Genomic DNA, 12,609 nt, shown 5'->3' on the forward strand with positions numbered 1-12,609 from the left:
TATGATACAATGAAAGGCTGTGATTGTCAAGTCACCCCTCACCTGAAGTCAGTATTGGGTTGCTAACACCATGCAAACCCCAGTAACCCCATTGTGAGGAGGAGGAACACGGTCCCATAGCAGTGGTGATGCATGGAGCCAAGCTTCTCGTGCCTCACATCTGTTGTTCTGCTGTGCTTTACCAGTCATATGCTGTTTTATGCCTTGCTGAGCACTGTAAGGGCAGCTCAGGTTAAAACCACTTTGCTGCTCCTCTCTCTTAAGGGTGAGCCTGGAAATTGGTCAGATCATGACAACAAATAGCCAAACAGCCCCTGCCTTCCCCTGACTCCTCATGTAATCACTAGTGGCAGGAGTGAAGGGTTGGTCAGTCAGGAGCAGTGGATTAGCCTGAATGCTTTCTTCCTTGTCTGCTGCGGAGATGCCCAATGGACTTCATCAGAGCAAAGCACTTTTCAAGCAGCAAAGGTGAGAAAATAGCACATGGGAATTTTGAAAGATGCAAGTGCTGTTGTAGACGTCATCTCTTCCCACTGAAGGGCTGTGTTAAGGATTCAATTTTGTCTTGTGTAAATCAGTTTTAATTAATAGAGCAGATGTACCAACAATGCATCTGGAGATGAAATGGAGGGGAAAGAAAAGAGGCAGCTGGTGCTGGTGGATGTAAATATTTGCTTTTTGGGAAGTGAAGCTCTGTTTCTGAAACTTCAGATTCAAATTCAGATTTCAGTTTCAGGAGAATGCTGCTTTGCCTGTGGAGATATATGGAGCAGAAAAAATCAGCTGAACCATGATGCTTTGTTTGATTCCAGCACATGTGATGTAAGAAGCATAAGGCTTTGAAGCAGGGCCAGCACATGAAGTCTTGGTTCCTACTAAAATATTAAGGCTCAGCCCCACGTTGGTAGAGCATGCACTGATTTCAGGGATGACTGGAACAAGAAGCCTTCCCCTGGCCACTGCATCACAGTCTGGTATGAAGCATGGACAAATGGAGATGTTAGCTTTGGCCCCCTGGCGCAGGGCAGAGGGCTGTGGTGCAATTAAATGAGGCCTTGATGGCAAGCCAAGTGAAAGAGTTGCATGTATCTGAAAGCCTCTGCTGGGGAGATACGACAGATATAGCTGGGGGCTCTAAACTTCATGTAGTGCTGAGGGTTTCAGGAGAAAAATAGGCAGTGTGTGAATTAAACGTGGTATGCTTTGGGGCCCACTGCATTTCTGCTTGAGGTACTGAAGGACTATGTCTGTTCAGGATGATTTGAAGAGTTTTTGTTACTGTCCGTGACTAAAAATTTGCAAACAACCCTAAAAGCGGAGAGACTTGAAGCAAATAAAGAACGTAAGCAGACAGAACCCCAAACAAATAGGAAAAACCCAGAGAAAAGGGAGAAGAAAGCGATTTCACTAAGAAGTCATACCTGGAAAGCAGCAGAACTGGAAAGCTGGAGGAGGCAGACAAGAAGGAGGGTTGATCTAGGGCAAATATTTCTAGACCTGAAGTCACTTGCCCTTACTGTATTGTATTTGCAATGTGAAACACCTCACTATCTGTCACTTCTGTTTCAGAGCCCTGTTGCCAGTTCTGATACCCTGCTCTGGTTGCTTGTGTCCTGTTTTCCATCCTTTGTTGACAGTGGGGAGCAGCAGGCATCGTGAAGGTGAAAATGTAATGGATTGGAAGAGGCAGCTGAACCACTTGCAGGCAGAGATTTGTCAGGTCCTCAGCACTGCAGGTGAAGCAGCTGAAATCTTTCAGAATTATGATCTCTTCCAGGATGGCTCACGCAGTTTCCAGGGTGCTATGGAGCCTGATTTGACATTACAAAGGGATCTTGAGCTCTAAACCTCAGGCAAGTAATTTTTTGCTATTAGAAAAAGTCACAGTCTCTGTTATTCTGTTTGTCATTACCAGATGTTGAATGGGCAGATGTTGAACTAGCAGCCTTACTTCCAACTCTGCCTTCTCCAGGTCCTGTATGTTATCCCTATGTGTTTTGGCTGTGTGCATTTATGGACTTTCTGCACACATTCCTTTTTATCCCAGTAATTGATCTGGAAAAACTGAATTGCTAACAGTCAGTGTATTCAAGATCACATCCTCAGTAGGTGATAGGATATGCCTGAAGCAGTAACTTGATCATATTGGGGGATTTTTGCAGAGCCACATCTCCAGGTTTAGAACTCAGGACATTTCAACAGCAGTGAGGTAGGAAAGCATGAAGAGGCTGCAAAGCTCTCAGCTACAGTCCTGTACCTGCTGAGTGCGCACATACTCAAATGAGCTGTACTGCCCCAAACTGCAGAAGTGACTGAAGAAAAGCAGTTAAAGGTTGTGTCATTCTCTGAGGATTTCTGAGAACTAAATGAAAGTAGTGTTGTTCCTGACTTCTTATTCTCTCAGGTCCCAGTGTAGCCAGGCTCACTCTGTATCCTTAGGGTGTTCCTTTCTATTCCTGCTGTGTAAAGTTGGTCTGCTTGATGTTTGTGCTCCCTAATAAGATTATGGCAAAAACTAGGTGTCTGCATCCAAGATCACAAGGCTGCGCCTGAAGAAAGGAGCTCATGGCTTTCATTTGAATGCAATCTGGAGCCTTTTTATTTAGCTTCAATGCAAGGTGTCTAACCTAGCCAGATAACCACTCCTGACCAGCAAGCCTTGCTAATTGTTGTTCCTCTTGAACACAGTGGCACAGTGTGGCAGGTGAGTTTTGTGGTTGCACTCTGTCTTTCCTGGGCTGCTTCATGTAGGATGCTGGGCACCCTATCTTCAAACCTAACAAAGAACAAATCTTTTATGAAGGGTGTAGCACTCAGCAGTGATGCTAAGGCCTTTGGAGAGGGGCCTGGTACGCCTTCAAGTTTCATTCTTTCCAATAACAATAAATTGTCCAGGGTTTGCTCGGTACTTCAGCTGACTGTAAAGCAGCAGGCAAACCTGTTGTGTGATGCTTAAATGCCTGGGCAGCCTGCCCTGCTTTGTAGGGGAACTGGGAACCTTTGGAGGCACTTTGGTAACAACTGCAGTGCTGTAAAGCAACAAAAGAAAGCAGTTGGTTGAATTCTGCCATCAGACACTGCAGGCCTTTCTTTGATAAAGGGGCAGAGGGCAAGAAAAGCTGTCCTAGGTGGACTGTTGGGGAAGAGTGATGTTTTGTCAAGGACTCAACTAGCCAGCTTCCTGCTGAGCTGTGAGATGCAAGATCTCAAAGCTGGCTCAATTTAGATGGAGCTGTGCACTTCAGAACCTGATGGAGAATGTCCCTGCAGGGCGGACTGTAATTGCCATGTATTGTGACCATAATGATATGGGGGAAAGAATAGGGGCAGCTGCAGGGAATAAATGAGATGGTGTGTCTGATGACTCCCAGATCTCGCTTTTCCTGGGTGTTAGATCTGCCTTGGAAAACAGGAGGAGGGAACCTGGGTCTCCTCAGCTGTGTACACCCTCATTTCAGCCTGGCTCAGCATTTGTTAGAAAGCAGGATGGAGAAGGGAGACCTGGACCAAGCTCTTAGCTAGCAGAGCATGATTTCTGCTCTGGTTTTGTAGAGGTAGAAGGTTGAGTTGGCTGAGCTTTGGGTTTAACTTCCTCTGTGGCTCTCCAGGCTGTTCACCCCAGCTGCCCATCACTGGCACTCCTGTTTTCTTGTCTGCTCAAACAGTTGGGTTAAAGAAGGCCTTGATTATTCTTTTCCTTTTTTTGTTTCCTCTCTTGGAGAAGTGTCTCATTTACTTTTTGCAGCTGTCCTGACTCTCTCCCACTATCATTACAGTGAAGCAATGTGGCAATTACAGGGCTGGCCACCCCCAGGAGGAGGATGTGCTCCACTGGCTTTTAAAGAGTGTGCAGCCCTGCGCTCATCCCCAAAGCTTTTCCCTTCTCCTGAGATGAGTTTTATTGCTCTGCCATTCCAAGCACTTGTGCAGACAGGAAATAACTAGAGAGTGGGCTGGTTTCAGGAAACTTCAGTTCTCTGAATCTCCTTTGGATGGTATGTTGCCCCACACAATGCCTTCCCTCTTCTTTCCCCTCAAAGGATACTTTCTGAACTGAGCGTATCAGAGGTGGTGTAAAGGCACTGATTGCTTTGGCGTTGAAGTATTGAACAAGGACGGAAGAACAACTGATGTTTTGTTTTGTTTTTTTTCTTGAAGATTTGACCCTATGGGGAGCTGCCTCTTTAGAAGGGATGGTGGCACTGGGGTCTGAGTGCTGTCAGCCCTTGGCCACGTCCTGGGTTTGTCTGGCTGTGTCACAACTGGCTTTCCTCCCCCCAGCCAGACTCTGGAGCTGGGTTGCTGCAGGACATCCAGCTGGTCAGACAGCAGGGCCTGAGCTAACCAGGAAGGGTTTGTGGTCCAGCTCTGATCCTGCTGAAGCCACTTATGTTGCCAGTTCAGAACCCAACCCTAATGCTGGGGCTGAATCAGACCTGCCGGCCTTCACTGCAGAGAACAGGGGGTTTACAAGCTAATGCCTAATCCTATGGGCAACCTCAGAGCCATTTCTTTGGCAACTTGTAGGAAATATTCTGTTTTGGGTTTTGTGTAAGGTGGTATAAAGCAATCCCGTGCAGCTGGAGGCCAGAAGGAAGGTGCTCAGGGACTCCTGTGGCAGCTGTCTTGCTGTTGTAGCAGTGGGTTCCATTCCTGTGTTTTGTTTCAGAACACTTTAACAAAAAATTCCTTGTATTTCCTTTCCTCTGAGGTGAGAGAGTTCCTGGAAATATCAGGTCCTGGTAGAACTGAGGAACATTTCGTCAAGTCTTTTTCCCTGAACTGGGTTGAGTGCAGCTTGCAGAACATTTGGTCCTGGGGCACCAACACAGTGAGTCTGTGTTGGCACTGGGCTGCAGCTCAGGTACTGCAGGGAGATGCTGGCTGTTGGGGTAGGCTGACTTGCCCTCTTTTTCCCCAATGGTTCTGTGCTCTGTGTACCAACTAACAAGCTGTTTTGTGTTGGCAGAGCTTGAGGACCCATCCGCCCATGTTCCCAGGTGAACCCATAGGAGCCCCTTGCTACAAGCTGCAGTGAGCTCTGCTGTATTTTGGCAGCGTTTGACATTTCCCAGACAATTATTAAATCTGCCAATTGGGGATATTTAACGCCCTCCTTCCGGCATCGGTGCCTATAAACCTTGGTTTGCCCTTCAAAGAACTGTTAGCTGAAGCTTCTCCATTTTGTCACTTGCCAAATGCCACCGGTGAAGCTCTGCTTTCGTTGCTTTGGGCGTTTACACGTTGCCTTTAATTAGGACATGTGCTTTTGTGGCCAGGGGCTGATTGGCAGCTCTGTACTGACAAAGTCCAGGAGAAAAATAGATGGTGTACTGTATTATTTGTTATACTTGAAGGGATGGGTTGTTTAGCCCATCTGCCTTCGTACACATCCTTTGGGGGGGGATGCAGGGCCTCAGAATCCAGCTTCCTTTGCGAGTTTTTAAAGCATGAACTCTTAAAGGTTAAAATACCTCTGGCAATATGGATCAATACACGGGGATTTAAGAGCGCTCTAAATTAAGCAGACAAATGAGTTAAACTGCATTTAGCTAATTCCCTGGCTGTGAATAACCCAGCCAGTCCCGAGCCTCAGCTGGAGACATCTGAGGCTGTCTGGTATTTATAGCAGAGATCTCAGACTTCCTTGGATGTGGTTGGGCTGCAAGTTATGGCTTTATGGACCAGAAGGTAGGAGGCACTTTTAAGTGGCCTCTTTTAATGCAGATCTGAGTCTTTTGCTTCTGTCCTAGACTTCAGTGGCTTTCACAGGGGTCCCATCTTGGGTCTGTTTTTCTCCTTAAGGCACAGCTTTGCTTTGCCAAGTCTCTGTGAATTAGGACAACCTTTACTGTAGGTCTGTGGATGTATCCCTCTAGGAAGCTGTATTCTATGAGGATGCAGGGCAGGCTTAAAAATAGTTCAACTTCCCATTAATTACTCAGTAGGAAGGCAGCTGTGTGAATAGCTGAGCAGCAGCTCTGGTTGAGTGTTGGCCCTGCAAGGAATGCCTGTTGTTTAATCTGAAGGGCTGCTGTAGGCGATCTTCCTGCAAGCAAGAATCTTCCCAGTGGCTGAGATCTGCAGGTTCCTAATCAGAGGAAAGGCTGTCCCAGCCAAATCAGGGCTGGACTCCTGATTGTGTCTTGATAGGGAAGATTACTCGTCCATTGGAAAAGAGCTACTGTTTTATTGAGGGGTTTGGCATATGTTAGCTGAGCATCTCTAGGCTCTCAGTAGTGCTTCAGCTCTGCTTTTTGGAGCCCATGAGCTGGGTTTGCCTGATTCTAAGGAATATTATCTGCTTTCTAACAAGGCTGAGCTAGGCTGAGTGCCCTATAATCCCACATATCTATACATACTGATAGAGGAGCTCAGAACGGCCCTGTGCAGAAGTACTTGGGGGTCCTGGTGGGTGAATAGCTGGACTTGAGCCAGAGGTGTGTGTGCTTGCAGCCTGGAAAGCCAACAGCATCACGGACTGCATCAGCAGAGGGGTGGCGTGGGGTGGGGAGCAGACTGACCCCTGTCACTGTGCCCTCGTGAGGCCCTATCTGGAGTACTGTGTCCAAGCCTGGGACCTCCAGTGGGAGGGATGTGGAGCTGTTGGAGCAGGTCCAGAGAAGGCCACTTGCTCACAGGGCTGGAGAACCTCTCCTATGAAGAAAGGCTGAGGGATTGGGCTTGTTTAGCTTGAAGGGAAGGCTCTGAGGAGACCTCACTGCTGCCTTCCTGTACTTGAGGGAGCTTACCAGAAGGAGGGAGACTGACTTTTTACACATTCCAACAGTGACAGGATGAGGGGAAATGGCTTTAAACTAACGGAGAGGAGATTTGGGTTAGATGTCAGGAAGAAATATTTTACTTGAGGGCCAGTGAGACCCTGGGGCAACTGCCCAGAGCTGTGGGTACCCCATCCCTGGAGGTGCCCAAGGCTGTGGTGGGGGTTTGGAGCTGGATGATCTTTAAGGTCCCCTCCAACCTAAGCCATTCTGTGGTATGTTTCTGTGATTTCTGCTTTTTCTTCCCTTGTATGGCTTGGGTGCTTCAGGAAGCCCTTCTTTCAGCCTGTGTAACACGTGCTTCATCAAGTTGTCTGGGATACTGGCATCTGTCATTTCTTGGCTGGATCCCTCTGGTTTAAATCAGCAGCTGCCCTTTTGGATGCCCATCTCTGACTTGTTCTTTTTGTTTCCTTGTTTGTTAGCTGAACACAATGGGGGAGGAAAGTCAGTGCTAGAGTCAACCCCCTCCAGCACTGCAAGGAGCCATGGGTGGTTTTGTGATGGAGTATTTTGAGAGACCAGAACTTGAAGTCCTACAGCACAGGTACGTGACTTGACCTGGGATTTGCCCTTTATGTTCCTGCTCCAAGGGTTACCTTTGTTTTTCCTGGTAAAGAGAACAAGCACAAAGATGTACCTCAATGTAGGAAAAGAAAAATCAAACTCTTCCTTGTGTGCTTGTTACAAGAGGCAGTTAAGCTTGAATCAGTAATATGCTGAACCTTCTTCCTCTCACTGGGACACGCTTTGTGTTTGCAGCCAGTTCCTTCAGGGCAAGGGGAAAGGTTTGCTGTGATGGTACATTGGATTAACTAACCCATACCATGCCTGCTGCTGCTAATTCAAATTCTAGCTCTTCCTCTGAACGGGGGCACTTGCTGTTCTTTTACCAACTGTAGGTTTATCGTAGCTATCAGAGCCTTGGTTGTTCTTCCATCCCAGCGCCCAGCTTCTTTAACGAGTGCATCACTGATGTCTTCTCTGCCTGTCGTTCTCTGACATGCTCTCTGTGCAGAGTGCTGTGCTTTCAATCCAGCCATGCCCCCTGAGGACAGACCTTCGTGCTGCTGGATTGCAAGGCTGTGAAGAAGAGGTATGTATTGTATTCTGCTGCATGACCAATGTAGCTTGCTCAGCAGTGGAGGAGCAATGAGAAAAATCCATTTGGACCATCCAGCCTTGGTCTGACTCCCAGTGCTGCCCTGCATATTCACCTCCTAGCTGCAGGGCAGGCTGTAGGTTCTCAAGCAGCTCCAGACTACAGAAGGGCAGCGACAAAGTTGATGCAGTAGTCAGGGCTGGTGCTGCTGCCCCAGGCTTCAACTGATGTCTGTGCTGTACCTGAAGAGAGACTCAGCCTCGGTGCCTACCCCAGCTTCCAAAAAGGCTCCTTTCCTCTTTCCATGGGATTACTGGTTCACTGCTCACACACAAGGTGGATGCTTTCAGTGCCTTTCAGCTAAACACGGGCTTCCCTCTTTGGTACAAAGCAGCTGGCAATTTTGTCTCGGCTGATAGTTCAACAGATGGCTGCTTAAAAACAGAAAGCAATCAAAGCAGGGGAGACTTTCTTCTCTTCAAGGACTGTGCTGAGGTCAGCTTCCAGAACAATGCAGGATGTTTCAGCTATGGCACAGGGTCCAAAAGGACAGATGTGGGTATCAGGAAATTTCAGAGGCAGAATAGAGGCTTATGTGACCTGAAAGTTTGGGAATTTCCATCCTGGAAGATATTTAACAGTATGCGATCATGTTTAACTTTGAAATTGGCCCTCTTTCCAATAGGGGATGGGTTGATCATTGGACTTAGAGGTCTTTTCCAATCTTAATGCTTCTCTTGAAGAGCAGCTGTTTCAGGCTCACCTGGATTATCACCATAATGAGTTGGGTTTCTTTTGGGAAAACATCCCCAGGAGAGATTACATTTGCTATCTGACCCTTGTTTGTGTTTTGTGCCAGCTGTTTGTGCCAGAAGCCTTGAAATTGTGCCGTAGGCTCAAAGGGACAGTTAAATCAAGGAGGATGAGCACAGGATTAGTTCCCAGGGTGACAGGATGTGTGCAAGGATGTGTTATGTTCTCTCAGCTTTTTTCAGAAAACAAACGAGCTTTGCTGTGAGCCAAGAATAGCAGGATGAACGATGGATGCTTCTGGAAGGTGATGTGCCTTCAGAGCTCTCTGCAAGTGCTGCCAGTTTGTCTCCTGCCCTGCAAATGCTGCCTGTTTGGAAGGAGCAATACTGCTGTCCTGGTGGAATCCTCAGCACTGAGTGCCTTTCAGCTGGCTGTGCTGGTGAGATAAAAAAGAGGCAGCCCCAAGTGCAGGGACTGTAGTTTGTAGGGAAAGGAAGCACGGTGTGGAAGCGCTGCTCTCTCCTGAGTTCAGGGCAGGGGTGGGCAGTGTGTCCAATGAGGCAGAAAAGCTTCCTGTGCAGCAGAGAGGAGCAAAGCTCAGCCCAGGGACCACAGCTGCCATCCTAGATTGTGATGTCCTGTCTGAAAGGAGGCTTGTTATCTAATCCCTCTGTCTGGGAGGGAGGGCTTGCAAGCTAGTGGAGGAGGGAGCTAAACTCTACACACAGCTGGAGCCTTGCAGAGTAGCTTGCAGAGCTGTCACTGCTTCTGCTGTGGAGACGTGGTGCTTGCAGGCTGGCTTCTTAACCAGTCTCATCACTGTCCAGATCTCCTTAAGGAGATTCATCAGCTCCCTTTGCAGCCCAGCTATCCTTGTGAGGGTTTAGTGTAACTAACTTGGTTAATTCCACATGTGTCTTTAAATGAGAGTTTGTTAAAGGAGTTCTGGTGAGACCAGCCAGGAAAAAAAAAAAAAAGATTTCCAAGCAGATTTAGAAACTGTCTTCCATAGGAAAATCAAGCTTAAAACATCTTCCTGTGAACAGCCCAGCAATGTGAACCTGGCTGGGAGAGATTAGCATCCAGATCTTAATTAAAGGGGCAACAGCAGCTGGGGATGGTTAGAAGAAGGCAGCTGCCTTGAGGCTGTGCTGAAGGGAAGCTGTAGACCTGTGTTTCTTTAAGTTCATCAGCGAATACCTCCAGAAAATCTTGATGTAATTTTAATTTGCCCTGTTGTTTTTCTTTTAGAGGTGATGCTGAGGGCTGGTGATACCAGCTGGATGCTCAGTGCTCTTTCCTTGCCCTTTTCCTTCAGGGCTTAGGGGTGAGTGACCAAGGCAGGAGGCGAGCAGCTGGGCGTCCCACCCTCCACATCATAGCCCAAGCCTGGATTATGACTCTGTGTGTCCCCTGTGGGGCAGGAACCTGCATGTAGGCAGCTGTCAGAGGAAAGCTGATGCCTGGTAAGCTTGGATCTTAATTTTAATGCACAATACAATCAGCATCTCAGCTCTGTTCAGGACTGCAGCAAGCATATGTTTCAGTACACTGAATAGAGTCAGCGTGCTCTAAGAATATGGACAAGACAAGGTGTCTCAGCTATACCTATTCCTCCCAAACAGTTTGTCTAGTGAAAGGCAGCATTTTCTATGAAAAAGCTTATTCCATATGTTGCCAAAGCACTGAGTTGGTCAGGCATTACAAGAGGAGAGGGGAGATGAACTCTGTAGCACTCACACACGGTGAATGTGAGTTGTTCACCAGCCCTTGTGACTTTGCCTTTTCTCTAACAATTACTGCTGGGCTTGTCTCCCAAGGAAATTGAGTCCCACTGTGAGATCAGTCAGGTTGCCTGGTCCCTGGCACAGCCATAATTAGATCAGTGCAAGCTTCTGACATTTGCTGTCATCCTTGGTCCATCTTACATGCTGCACTGCCTTTGGCATGGCAGAGAGATTTTCTTTTCTTGTAAGAAAGAGAGAAAGGTTTTCCATTGAGTATGGAAATGGGTGTTTTTCTTGCTGGGAAGTTAGGAATGAAGACCTGGGATAGGTCTGGAGGTGAAGGCCTCCCCCCTCCCAGGTGAAAAGCTGCTGTTTGGGCTTGTTTTGGCTTTGTGCTATGGGGGAATGATTGTGATTAATTGTGATTAAGCTTGTTACACCTGTTGTAGGGATATTTAGTGCTGATGTGGTAAAACCTGCTAACAGGTTCCTTCTCAGCTTTATCTTAGGCGAGTGGTGTTATTCTGAAGTGTATCTCAAGGTCCCCTGAAAGGCCAGATTTCCAAGCTGTGTGGCCAGGAATGAAGCAGACACCTGGAGAAGGAGGATGGTAGATACCTGCCTTGTTTTATGTCCTTGAATGTATGACAGGAGCGGAGTCTGTGGAGGCTTACTGGAGCTCTCCAGTATCCAAACTGCAGGCTGTGGGCCTGGACTGCAGGCTTCCTAAAGGTCCTGCTGGAGTTCCCTGCTTGCACAGTGGGACTTTGTTCCTGAGTTTGCTGATAGCTTGGAGGTAGAGGAGTGCTGTGAGGGCTTCAGGCATAGCACCTGCTTCATCTGACCTGCTCGCTCTTGTTGTTTGCAGGGGCAGAAGCATTCCTGGATCTGCACAGTCCTCGTGCATCTTTCCTGACTGGAGATAAATTTCTTCCTGACAAGAGGAGCTCTTATTTACCACGGCTTCCTCTGCTCCTTCTGTTTATTGCCCACCTGAAATCCTCCTTGTCTCCTGTGCTAGCCTTGTTGTTCCAAGAGCAGGCAGTCATACTCCCACTGCAGCAGGAAGAGGGATAGGGTCAGTGACTGATGGCTGACAGCTCCTTTTTATGTTCCCATCTGTTCCCTCTTTTCCTTTCTAATGAGATCAGGTGCTGGAGTGCACTGGGAAGACTTTTCAGTGAGAGGAAGTCACAAACGAGGTACTTAGGTCCTTGCTTTCATCTTTGCTGGTGAGAGGCTGCTCAAATCAAACCTGCATCCTCTTGAGCTGCTTCTAGAACAGATCTAGTAAAAAGAAAGCAAAACTGTAGTGAGGCTGGCAGCCCTGGATCAGGTAAGTTTGTATTGCAGTACTGAGCCTTGCAGAGATGCAAATTTGGCTGTTCTGGGGCTATTTAAAAATGTTATCAGTACTGTTCTGTTTTTGTTTTTAATGGCTACTGTCTTCTAAAACCTCTGCTAATTTAAATGGTCTTATTCTCCACTCCTTGGGGTGTTGGTGCTTCCACATGGGCCTGTCTGTCTTTCTTTTGTGTCACAAGTGACTCCTCTCCTGTTTTGTTTTGAACTTTCCCCTCTGATTCTGGGGACACATGTTTATGACAGTGCTGGTTTTCCATGGAGGGGAGTGTTTCTGTCAAGGAGAAACTAGAGCAGATGTCTGGGGCTGTCTTCATTTTTGGCTGCTTTATTTCATGGCTGTTTTGAGGGTAATGTTAAGGATGGGAAGAGGTTCAGAGGAGAACTTTCTTACTCAGTCTCTATAGAGAATGATAATTTGCCTCTCTGCTCCCACTACCAAAATATACCCTCACAGCATGGGACAAGGGCTCTTTTTAGGGAGGCACTAGGTACCCTGCTCAAGAATTAGTAAGCACTGGTTCAGATCCAGCCCAGAACAGCCTCCCTGTAGCTGCTCATTAACAAAGCTCCCAGTTCATTTGGCAGAAGGCTGGCAGCTCTTGTGATCAGTGTGATGCTTGCAGGCTGCCCCACCATCTCCTCAGCCCTGAGCTGTGCTGCAGGGAGCTGCACCAGCTGGCCTGACAGCAGCAAGGAAACCAGCTCTTCCCTTCAGTGCTTCACCAGTGATAAGTAAAACAAGCTACTCCCTTCACAGCAGTGCTTCTGGTGCTTTGTAGCTGCTGTAATGGCTGTAATGATGCCAGGTGCTCTTAAGGGCCCAGGTTGGGTTTGTCCTTTCTGTGTCTCCCACTTAAACTTGTTTTTTTTTTTTTTTTTT

At 47.6% G+C, this 12,609-nt stretch overlaps 1 protein-coding gene across 1 annotated transcript in view; it reads left to right on the plus strand.

Annotated features, from left to right (window-relative positions):
* Positions 1–8,834: 8,834 nt before the first annotated feature.
* HYDIN (HYDIN axonemal central pair apparatus protein) overlaps positions 8,835–12,609 on the plus strand; it is a 116,780-nt gene continuing 113,005 nt past the window's right edge. The window contains exons 1-2 of the mRNA XM_042886119.1: positions 8,835–9,076; positions 9,956–10,103. The gene's annotated coding sequence lies outside the window, so the exon portion shown is untranslated. The remainder of the gene's footprint in view (positions 9,077–9,955; positions 10,104–12,609) is intronic.

The sequence above is a fragment of the Lagopus leucura genome, unplaced genomic scaffold, assembly GCF_019238085.1.
Source record: "Lagopus leucura isolate 7727_CA_CO unplaced genomic scaffold, USGS_WTPT01 Super-Scaffold_100054, whole genome shotgun sequence".
In the NCBI taxonomy this organism is placed as follows: Eukaryota; Metazoa; Chordata; class Aves; order Galliformes; family Phasianidae; genus Lagopus; species Lagopus leucura.